The sequence below is a fragment of the Sebastes fasciatus genome, chromosome 23, assembly GCF_043250625.1.
Source record: "Sebastes fasciatus isolate fSebFas1 chromosome 23, fSebFas1.pri, whole genome shotgun sequence".
Taxonomy (NCBI): domain Eukaryota; kingdom Metazoa; phylum Chordata; class Actinopteri; order Perciformes; family Sebastidae; genus Sebastes; species Sebastes fasciatus.
Genome location: NC_133817.1, coordinates 17,338,961 through 17,350,892, shown reverse-complemented (window position 1 = coordinate 17,350,892; position 11,932 = coordinate 17,338,961). Strand labels below are relative to the sequence as shown.

The window sequence follows — 11,932 nt, the reverse complement described above, 5'->3', positions numbered from 1 at the left end:
GTACCCAGTACAATCATGTAAAACACTCCCATGGACAGCAGTCCTGGCCAATTTACCGCCATCCTCAGTGTCTGTGGGGAAAGGACATCAAACTCACACAAATTCATATACTGTATCTCTTTTCAGCAAATGCTGTACATTGAGCATGCATTGCTTGCAACTAATATACAGTCATATAAATAATAAGGCTGTCAATCAATTAAAATATTTAATCGCAATTAATTGCATGATTGTCCACAGTTAATCACGATTAATCACACATTTTTTAACTGTTCAAAATGTACATTAAAAGGCGATTTGTCAAGTATTTAATACTCTTATCAACATGGGAGTGGGCAAATATGCTGCTTTATGCAAATGTATGTATATATGTATTATTGTAAATCAATTAAAACACAAAACAATGACAAATATTGTCCAGAAACCCTCACAGGTACTGCATTTAGCATACAAAATATGCTCAAATCGTAACATGGCAAACCCAACAGGCAACAACAGCTGTCATTGTGTCAGTGTGCTGACTTGACTATGACTTGCCCCAAACTGCATGTGGTTATCATAAAGTGGGCATGTCTGTAAAGGGGAGACTCGTGGGTACCCATAGAACCCATTTTCATTCACATATCTTGAGGTCAGAGGTCAAGGGACATGCCAGTTTCCTTGCCAAAATGTAGCTAAAGTTTGGGGTGTTATTTAGCCTTCTTTGTGACAAGTCAGTTTGACATGGTTGGTACCAATAGATTCCTTAGGTTTTATAGTTTCATATGATGCCAGTATCTTCACTTCACGCAAGTTGTGTAATGCGTTAAAGAAATTAGTGGCGTTAAAACAAATTTGTTATTTGCGTTATTATCGTGTTCATTTTTACAGCCCTAATAAATAAATATAAATCTCACTTTGCAGGTGAGTTACAGAGTTTGAACCACAAAAAAATTGTGTTATGCTGGTAACATAATGTGTGTTAATACTGACGATAATATGCAAGTTGAGTCCTTCAAATTCAAATATAAATGATTCAAATTCAGTTTCTAATGACACACATTTCTGCCCACTTCTTTTGCATTTCTGCTGCTTGGGTTTATTGTTATACCAGTATTGGTATGAACTTATTCCATCAACCATAAAATATCACCCCTAAAATACTAAATTTAAACTTGCAGCAAATACATAATGAAAAAGAGAAGATAATAACAGTAATAATAGTAATCAAAATTATATATTTGAATTACCTGTATTGCCTTTGGAAAATGTTAAGAAGGGTAGTGTGATGGAATAATTGATACACAAGTTATCTTTGGAAGGAAGAGGTCCGGAGCTGATGATGTCTTACAAAAGAAGGTTTATTGAAGCTTGATCAAGGAGAATTGTCAGGTCTCCACAATAGATGCTCTCTGCGTGAAGGCCTCACAACTCTGTCCTTCCTCCCCGGTGCTCAGTGTCTTACCCCTTATCATGTTATGACTTACTCCGTTCCTCTGGCATCTCTGACCCTGGTTGCCCTAGCGACTGGTTCTACGGTCTCCACTACAGGCACAGCTGTACAGATAACGGTGGCTCCTCTAGACAGGACTCCAACCCAATAATGTCAACAGAGGGACACTCTGACAAACACTCTGACCTTTCTACCAATAAGAGAGGAACTGATGGAAAATTCCATCACAGGTAGAAGTTTGAGTAGAGATCCTCAAAGCCAGCTGTCACAGCAGAGTGGAGGAGTGGTGAACACCTTTCTGTAGGAGAGACTGGGTGTAGTTTTAACCCTTTTGGTAACTGAAAGTTGAAAAGTACATTTACACCGACGGTCCTCGGGGTTAAAGTTGCTTATTTGCTCCACCAAGAATTACAATTGCCCCACCGTAGCTCCACTGAGAAGTTGTCCGACATTTGACATACAAAATCCTGTCTCATTTATTCGGGTGCTTTTTCTTCAGTTGTCTAGTGAATCGTCTGCGCACTGGAATCACCTGGATTTAGTGTGGAGATCAGGATTCCCTTCTCCCCCTAAGATTGGACCGAGTGAACTCAGCCAGCTGGAACATGGACGGCACTAGTGATAACAGGATTGATATTTGCTTAATCTAGGACAGGCTTGATTCTAAAACAAAAAAAGGGACTGATTTTTCATTTACAGTAGTATGTAGTTAATTAGTAATATGCTTAGTTAAAGGATAAGGAAAAACCTGTTCTGTGTGGAGGTGTGAGTGTTTATTGCCATGTTTATCAATGTAATAATTTACTTTCTGCATGTATTGGTTTTATGTGACCTCCCTTGACATATGAAGTCAACTCGACCTCATCACTTCCAGTCTTCAGTCATCATATTCAGTGCCCAGTCCTGCTCCACATCCCTTCATCAGATCTTCTGCCTTTACCACCACCCCCACCACCACCAGTGTCTAGCCTCCGAAAAGGCCATCTCTTCCTTCGCCTCCTCTTTTTCTCTCTTTTCCGTTTAACCTTCCTCCTGTTCATCTCGTCAACCTCTTTTCGTACTTCCCCTGCTTCTCTTGCGCAACCCCACTTTTCTACCCAAGCCGGCCCTGTTTGACCTGTTTGACCTGTGCGCTCTGACCTCAGGTGGATCCCCCGAGCTCGAAACAACACCCCGAAGACAGGCATCTAGCAAACCTTGCTGAACCATCCTGAGTTGCTGCCTCCAGCCTGATAATTGCTCGAGTCTTTTCCATTCATCCAAGTCAGAACTGAAGAAAACTGAAGGGACGGTGGAGGTGTGGCTGACGCGCCCATTTTTTTGGTCTGAGATGTTAGCGGTTCTGAATGTCTTATATAGAACCTTTCACAAGGTTCTCACAATTTAAGCCAAACATGTGACTTTTAACAATTATCAGTGAAATGCCTGAGTGCCATTCCTGTCCTGTCCTGACACGTAAATACTCTGCACTTTCTGATATGATGCACCAAGAGGCTGACGTGAGATCAGCCATGTGTGACCTTCAGTCGCAAAAGTCATTGATAAGAGTCTCCGGTAGCATTGCAGGTATCCTAGTAACCACTACTGACTTGTAACTGGACCTCCGGCGACATAAAATGTCAGCAGAGAACGAGCTCAGTTAATGACTGCTGCTTTGAGGATCAGGTTCTGCCCTGTTGTAAACAAACACTGTTTGTTGGTGGCGCCGCTTCGTTGTACGTCGTCTGTGTGAAGATGAAACAATGCTACCTTGTTACAAGCAGTCTGTTGGAGTTTTTGATCTCTTTTAACCTGACAGGTGATTTGACCGGACAACAGAAACATTATGGGACTACTGGGTGCTTTCCTCAGTGAGCAGCAGTACAGTGTAATGGTAAGAAAGGATACAGACGTGACTAATGAAAAAGGCTGGACAGAAGGAAACACAATGAAAACTTTCAGTCTGCGAAAAAAATTTCATTACCTATGAACATTACATCATGGATGGCACCAGTGATGAGTCTACATTTTCCTGCGCATCATTTAAGTGGACTTAAAGTCAAATCATAGCCTTTCCTAGCGAGAATAATTGATGCATTTTGTCACATACTAAATGACATTCTGGATATGTGATGAGATTAACATACTGGTTTTTTCTTTCAGAGAAACACCAGCACTTTTAGGATTTAATTACCTTCCAAGACTGAAAAAGATGGAAGTAAGATTAAACGTTACCTCGAAATCAGTCCTGTAACATCATCACATGGATGACCTCCCAGTCGAGCACTCTGGTCCATTTTACCAAAATGTCATGTAAAACCCTGGACTTCTACCTCAAACTGTTTCTGCTGCTGGAGACTGTGAAGCACAATCAAAGTTTAATGCAACATTGTCCAATGAGGACAGAATTTGGTGCGTTTCCCAACTTCACGTCGGAGGCAGGATCCCCTTTCTTTTTTAAGCTGCCCATCCCTGAAACCCCGGGACACACGCAGCATCACCAGGTGAGAGCAGCATTGCACGAAAGAGGGTCCTTTCATGCTGACAGTACACTTATAACCGTGAATCAGAGAGATACCTTTGTTGTTGCTGCAGATGGATTTGTCACTGTTTTAGATGATGGCATCATGTTCTGGTGATGTATTGGTGGAACAGTTCCCTCCTTACTTTAGTAACTCTGCAGGCCAATAAGTGATGTGTCTGTAATCTTGGTCACTCATGCTCCTTGACTAAATACAAGCATGCACAAGCACACAAACAAGCATACATGAAATCTCTACTAATATCAGCTTTACTTTCCCTCCCAGCTATCCCTGGCTGATGCTGACAGTACTTTGCCCCGTTGGATGGTGTTTAGGCAACAGACTGGCAGTCTGGCTGGCTTGGCTCTGACTGAGGATTGTGGGATATACCACCTTAAAGTGTCTGTTATCGGAGAGCAGTGTGCTGCTTACTTTTACCTCCACATCCTAAACAGAACAGTGACTAACCCAGCAAGGTAAGAGGGCAGGAAATACTTGGGGTGAATGTACTGTATGTAGCCATGTTTTCTTGATCTTTATGGATAGCACCTCTGTGCTGAGATATATAGAATAAAACAAATCTGTTCATGCATTTGATTGTTTTGTATTTGAGTACCTTAGTAGTTTGGCTTCTAACACAAACAAATGCTAAAAGCACTTACCGATAGGACAATGACAGTGTTTTCCACTCATCATAATGCTTTTCAGTCACCACATCAGTGTGTAATTGGCTCCTATAGATGACAGTGTGTGTCATTTGAAGACAAACTTTGATTTTAAGAAGGCATAACATTACTTTTGAACGCAAGAGATGTGTATGGTTTGGTATATCAGTTTTAAGATTAGTAGAAAAACAACAATGTTCAGTATGTGGAGTATTGGTCACCACTGTTACTCATCAGTTTACTTAATAAATATCATTATTTGACCAGGCAGTACCAGAATTAATCATTAGAGTATATCAGGGCCTATGGTAAAAGTCTTCAAAACAAGAAAAATGATACCAAACTAGACCTGAGTAAACCTAATGATGACCAAATGGTACGAACACTGACATGAATACATTTGACTAAGCACACAAATTAAACTCACATAAATCTATCTTGATTTTACAATTTCCAAATTAAATATTTATCCTGTAATGTTTCCATTGTGACAACCCTCTCTGAGCAGGCCTCTCCCTGTATGAGCCTGGTGGGTGAGGTCAGGTCATTAGGGAGATTCAGCTCACCTGTCTGGCTCCAAGACTATATAAGCTGGTGTCTAAAAATGTATGGCCTAATACCAATGTCCACACTCACAGACTCACAGACTTTGAGGCGCGTTCCCTGTAAGTCCGTGAGGGTTTAGGGCTGTCTGACTGTCAAATCGTCAAGTACTTGAGGGTTCTCTCGCAGACGTTTTGAGCACACTTTCCACTTGTTAACAAAAAGAAAAATACAGAATGTCAATATCCTTTATAAAGATTGAAAATCTGATTTTACTCTCTCTCTCTGTGTCTAATAGGGATACCTTGTCCTGCTCTGAGGGGGAGATGACCATCTGGGCTAACCTTCTACTACAGCTGAACCCTGTGACTCTTGATGCCGACCAGCGTGTTCGTTTGGTCAGCGCCATGGCTGACTACCTGCGCCTGCCACTGCGCTTTGTCTACCTATTTTCAAGAAGAAATTCCTTCCTACAACAAGAGAAGCTCAGAGTTTGTAGGCAAGGTGGTCTTGCTGAGAAAATGACTGGTGGTAATGAGAAACAAGATTCCTCGGGAGATGTTGCTGAGCTTCTGTGGCCTGTTGGTTGTCAAGGAGAGGAACGACAGTCTGATTTAGCCACAGTACTGGAATACAGTGTGAAGGCAGGAGGGTTGGCCAAGTTGCTGGAAGCTCCTGTATTGGGATGGAGGGTGCTTTGTGCACCTGGAGGGGTCCGACATAAAGTTAAGAGAGACTTGCAAAGACTGAAATTTACACCTACTCCAAATATGATTATTCCTCCTCGAACTGTGAATGTGAAACTTGAGTATTCACACATATATTCTCCTCCTTTGACCAAGATGCAACCAAGTTTGTCGACTATTTTGTTGGATATGAACAATGTGGAAACAAGGCTGGAGCCAACACACACAGATGATTCAACTGAAAATACTCTCATCTCTGGCAACAAACAATTATTACCTCAGGTCTCTGGCTCACAGGTTAATACTTTCCCAGATTCCCCTGAAAAGGCTTTCAAGTTTACTTCTGAAGCCTTTGAGTATCAATCAAATGAGTATCAATCAAATCCAGCGATGCCCATCGCTGTTTTAAAGACAAATCACATGCAAAACATGCAGATTTCCTCAAATTCTCCTTTCTCTATCAAGCAAACAACATGCACGTACCCATACAGCAAGGATGTTAATGATCTCCTGGAGAGTCAAGTATTTACCGGTAAAAAATGTTTCACCACTTTGCACACGTCAACCTGTGTAGAATTTGGCTGCAGTCATCCAAACTGGCTTTCAGTTCACACTTCTCAGAAACATATTGAGCAAGCTGGGCTGTCTACCTCAAAAACAAAACCTCTTCTTGAAGCGACTGTATCAGAAATCACATCACAAAGAATTTCTGAGTATTTCAGAACCACAGGATTATATCCTTTAACCTTTTTGCCTGAACATTTATCAACAGTCAGGACTTTAGTTCCAGCTGACACCGCTCTCCCAACATTGTTACCATCATGCCTACTGCACAGTATTTCCCCCTCACTGCTGCTGACCCCAGCCTCTTACAGTGTCACTTCCACGCTGACACATGAGGTAGTCGAGAGAAAATCGCTCCCCACTCGTCTGACCCTCCGACCCCACCATAAGGAAACCCCCCTGTGGACTGGATCTTATAGAGCCGGCCACACTGACTCAGACTGCCAACCCACAGAGGGCTCAATGGGTAAGTCTGCTCCTGTTGACTTCTATATGACTATATGGGATTGTTGTGGCTGCTTAGTCATTCAAGTCATGTTCTGTAATGACTTGACCCTGTTTGAAAAGGAGCCCACAGCTGAATGGAGCTCAATGAATAGAACATATGTAGTGCTGGAAATATGAGAAGCACGCATGACATGGAAAACAAATGACTATGTTAGAGTTGTATGTTATGTTGAGGTTCACGTAAAGAAATAAATTGAAAAACTAATTTAAACCTGCATTAACTTATATATTGGACACAAGCTGCACATTACACTTTTAAGTTGCTATAGCAAATTTGTTAGCAAACAGTCACCAACAAGTCCGATATTTATTTCCCTTTTAGCTTTCTTTTGGTCTCCACCAACTCCTGAGAGAAATATGTGGCTCCTAAGCAACTTAATGCTTCACTGTGTAGTGGTGTCCAAAAATGAACTAACGAATCACGACTTTTTTTAGTGTCCTAGTACTCATGAATCCCAGACCTTTCACACTCGCTGTTATCGCAGGGTACTGCTCACGCTGCCTGCTATGGTGGTGCTATTGCTCAAATCATAGGAAGCGGCGTACACTGACCCAACAGACTTAGCATTTAAACAACACATTGATTGCTGTTTCCAGTATTTGAGCCGTGAACCGTGAAATATGATCGGAAACAAATTTTTCAGATTATTCCGACACCACATGAATGCTGCACAAATGCCCTATAGATTGTTGGTCAGTGACATTTCTGTATCATACATAGCCTACCTACATACAAGTGGGATGCTGAATCTAGGGTTGCCCCCTCTTAGATGATTAGTCGACTAATCGGTCGTTTTGGTCTTAGTTGACTAAGATTTCTTTAGTCGATTAGTCATTTTTTATGCTTTTTTCATGCCGAATGACTAATTTCCAAGAAAGTTATTAGCACATCTCTGGTAAACACCATAATTACCGCATCATTGCAGTGGTAAAACCAAAACACTGAACTGAAAGACGGGGAACTGCAGAGTTGGGGGATAATTCTCCGTGGGTTCATCACTATGATCGACCCCTTTTCAGTATTGGTAATAAAAAAAAAAAGAGTATAGCAGCTTTAAGTTTGATGATTGAATACAATGAATAGTTAGAATATTGTCTTTTTGTGTTGAGGGAACCAACTAATGTGACAGCATATCAGTAAAAAGGATGGCTGGATGAATTAATTAATTTAGTTTAATTTGATCATTTATTGCATTGATGGAACTTGTGTTTTTCCGTTGTACTGAATTGTTGCATTTTCTCTTTCATAGGTCACATTATCTGTAACCAAGGGCCTATTGAAGGCCACCACACTGCCAAACCAACACTTCTCCCATCTGTTTCTCATCCACCTCTAACAGAGAATTATAATGACGTCCCCACATTAAAGACAATACAGTCACCGCCACCATCAAACAAAATATCGTCTACTCAGCTGTTTCCAGATGTGTCACCAAACTCATGCTTAACGGCCGAGCGATTATCAACGATTCAGCACTCTGAAACAATCCAACATCTGTTCTCAGTTCTGAATCAGGATGTAATGTCTCTGCTAGATGTAACAACTCAGAGCACGTCATCGACCTCAATAACGGGTCAGCTGACCCTGTCTGGGCAAACTGAATTGGAGTCTTCTCTCTCAACATCGTTGTTTGAGCCCTCAGTGATGACGTTTACACCAGCTTTACCCTCCGAGACACCCAAAATTATAAATCCTGTATTTACAGTAGAGTCTCCCAAAGCCTCATCTTCTACGATACCACTGTTGCAGACATTCTTTACATTCTTGCTTCCTGATATTGGCGTCTCCTCTTTGCAAGATAATCTTGAAAGCCCACCTGTAACAGACTTACAGTCAACATCAGGCACAGAATTATGTTTTGGTCAAACGACACTCATGCAGACGTTAAGCTCAGACGTTTCATTGATGTCCCCACAACCAACATCTTGGGCTCTTCACATGAGCCTTCTTTTAACTGAAACCCTTTCAGTCCCATTATCTATGATCAAGCCCTCTAAAGAACAACCATCTATCAAGTCAGCTCATGAGCAATTCATGCCATCTGTGCAACAAACACTCCATACACTGCTGTTTGGGGAGTTTTACCACATGTCCTTAGTCACTGGAATGACAGCAAGCATGGATTTAAATACAGCAGCAGGCCCAGTACCAGTGTCTGAGGACCATTTTGATCCAACTGCTCCCTCTACTGTTCAGGAGCAGTACACTACATCCTTCATTCATCAACTGCAGGATCTTGATCCCTCGTTTCCATCATGTGGCCAATCTGTGATGCTGGATCATGTTTACATAAATGGTTGTACCCCACAAATCAAAAGTACCTACATTGAGAACACAGTGGAGCACTTTCTGGACAGTTATTCACAAAATGAGGAGCACTGGACCTTTTTTCCATCACAGTCAAGCGGACAATTCTTTTCGACCCAGACGTCCAGGAATTATCTGTCAACGCATCCCCTTCCCTCAGAAGATGTCTTAAGAGAACAAGCTGAGTCAAATGAATTCACGTCCTTGCTGTTGGTGTCAATGATGCATCTGTCTGCCACTACAGAAATAAACCACCTAACAGCTACTCTACAAATGGACATTTCAGACACTCTTCCTGCTCTAGAGGGCACTGGCTTCTCACAAATCAGTCAATCTGCCTTCAGTGGCAATTGTGTCAGTTCAGAAAACTCCTTGTTAATCTGCCAACCGTCCGCTACAGACAGCAGTGGGTTAATCACCCTGCAGACTCTGAGCACGTCTTTGAGTCGATTTTATGAGATGTCAACTGCATTATTAACATCACTACAGGCTGTAGGCTTTTCCTCATATAGAAGAGAGAGCTCAGTCCAGCCAACACCTTCCTCAGCTTCTATCTCAAGTAAGTACCATCAAGGGTACCATTACCATTGAGCAAGGAACTTATGGAACTAACGCTCCAAACTTACGCAAAATTTTGGCGAGGAAAAACTGGCATGGCCATTTTCAAAGGGGTCCCTTGACCTCTGACCTCTAGATATGTGAATGAAAATGTGTTCTATGGGTACCTACGAGTCTCCCCTTTACAGACATGCCCACTTTATGATAATCACTTGCAGTTTGGGGCAAGTCATAGTCAAGTCAGCACACTGACACACTGACAGCTGTTGTTGCCTATTGGGCTGCAGTTTGTTATGATTTGAGCATATCTTTTATGCTAAATGCAGTACCTTTCTGGACAATATTTGTCATTATTTGAGGTTGTTAATTGATTTCTAATAATAGATATATACATACATTTGTATAAGGCGAGCATATTTGCACACTCCCATGTTGATAAGAGTATTAAATACTTGACAAATCTCCCTTTAAGGTACATTTTAAACAGATAAAAAATGGGCATTTAATTTGCGATTAATGGTGATTAAATATTTGAATTAATTTACAGCCCTAAGTTTTTTGTTTACAGTAATGTTTACTTAATATTTCTGTGCAATAAATAATTTAAACATTGTATTTCATATTTCAGGCTCCATGAATCTCCGACCCGAAGTGTTGCAGTCTATTCCAGTGTTGATGGCCACTGTTGGCTTCCCCTTCCACTTCTCAATCCCACCTAAAACCTTCCAAGACCCAGAAGATGGTGATGCAGACGCTCTTTCTCTGGAGATCAGGTTGATTGATGGGCCTCCTCTCAGCGTTGGTACGTGGTTGGCACTGGACGGTCTGGAGCTTCATGGTGTCCCTCTGGAGGTGGACCTGCAGTTTGCTCCTCAGCACCTCCTCCTGGCCGCCCGGGACGGACAAGGCCTGAGCACCGGGCTGCCTCTGACCCTGGATCTCCGTCGTAGCCCCGTCGACCCCTGTCACGTCTTCACCCTGACGGCTCAACGCAGTCTTCACTCTGTTCTCCGTCACCGCCGCAGGGTGGAACTACTGCTGAGAAAACTGTCTCGCTTCTTTAACAGCTCTAGCAGCCGCCACCTCTCCGTTGTTTCCATGAGGCCTGGGTCCACTGTGGTGTCCTGGTACAACTACAGCTTGTGTGGGATGGCTCATAGTAGAGTTACACTGTGCCGTGTTGATCAAATACGGAGCATGTGGCTGGCGATGAGATCTGCAGATGGATCAGTCAGCCCTGCATTCAGAGAGGCAATGCTTCCAGAGTTCCCCATCACTAAAGTTGGACCCGTGAGCTACAGACGAGACTGTTTCTCCACTAATTCTACTCCCTTATTTGATGGATCTACCCCTGCTGTCCACACTACCCTTACTCCAGGTTTAGCCACCAACGCATCCCTCAGTCTCCCCTCTAATACCTGCGTCTCCACACCTCCAGCTATCACTGCCACCTCACAACAGATCACCCACTATCAACGGATGGCTGGCATGATCACGGCCCTCCTCGTCGTCTGCCTTCTCATCCTGATCGTCCTCCTCGTCGCCGCAGTTCTCCATTTCTGCAAAGGTCGCTGGAGGTCAAGAACAGTCGCCATTTGGCCTGCAAGCAGAGTGCTCTCAGTTCGAAGCAGGGATCTGAGAGCTATAAGACCGAGGCGGCCTCCGCTATTCCAACCTGAACTACCTCCACCACCGCTGAGACTGTGGATTAACCTTTCACAAGGCGATGAGGGGCGAGTTCCATCAGCGCATGAGCAAGGAAGGAAAACTGTTGACAAGGCGCTACAGCCTCGTCGTCCACAATATGACTTTTCAAGTATCGAAAAATAGATGGTTTGTAACAAAACCTTAGAGTTCCAGTCCCATTCAGGATCATAACTATTAAATGAGTCTATTTATTGCATTAAGTTCAGTTTCTAAAATGTTTTCAGATGCCATCATGGCAGTTATATGTGTAAAGTTATTACAAACTGCTGTAATTGTACACCAGTTAGTCAATCATTCTGCAATTTTTCCAATTTTAAGAACAGTTATTCTTATATTTTTTAAACAAAACAGCAATAATACTATTTTACCACTCAAATGCAATGTAATTCATATATAAAGAGCTTTTTCATCCTACTTTAAGTTAATGACACAAAACATCACTTCCATATTCAACCACAAAA

At 42.3% G+C, this 11,932-nt stretch overlaps 1 protein-coding gene across 1 annotated transcript in view; it reads right to left on the bottom strand.

Annotated features, from left to right (window-relative positions):
- Positions 1–2,088, bottom strand: part of LOC141761607 (high-affinity choline transporter 1-like) — a 15,883-nt gene extending 13,795 nt beyond the window's left edge. Inside the window, exon 1 of the mRNA XM_074625049.1 lies at positions 1,661–2,088. The gene's annotated coding sequence lies outside the window, so the exon portion shown is untranslated. The remainder of the gene's footprint in view (positions 1–1,660) is intronic.
- Positions 2,089–11,932: the final 9,844 nt, after the last annotated feature.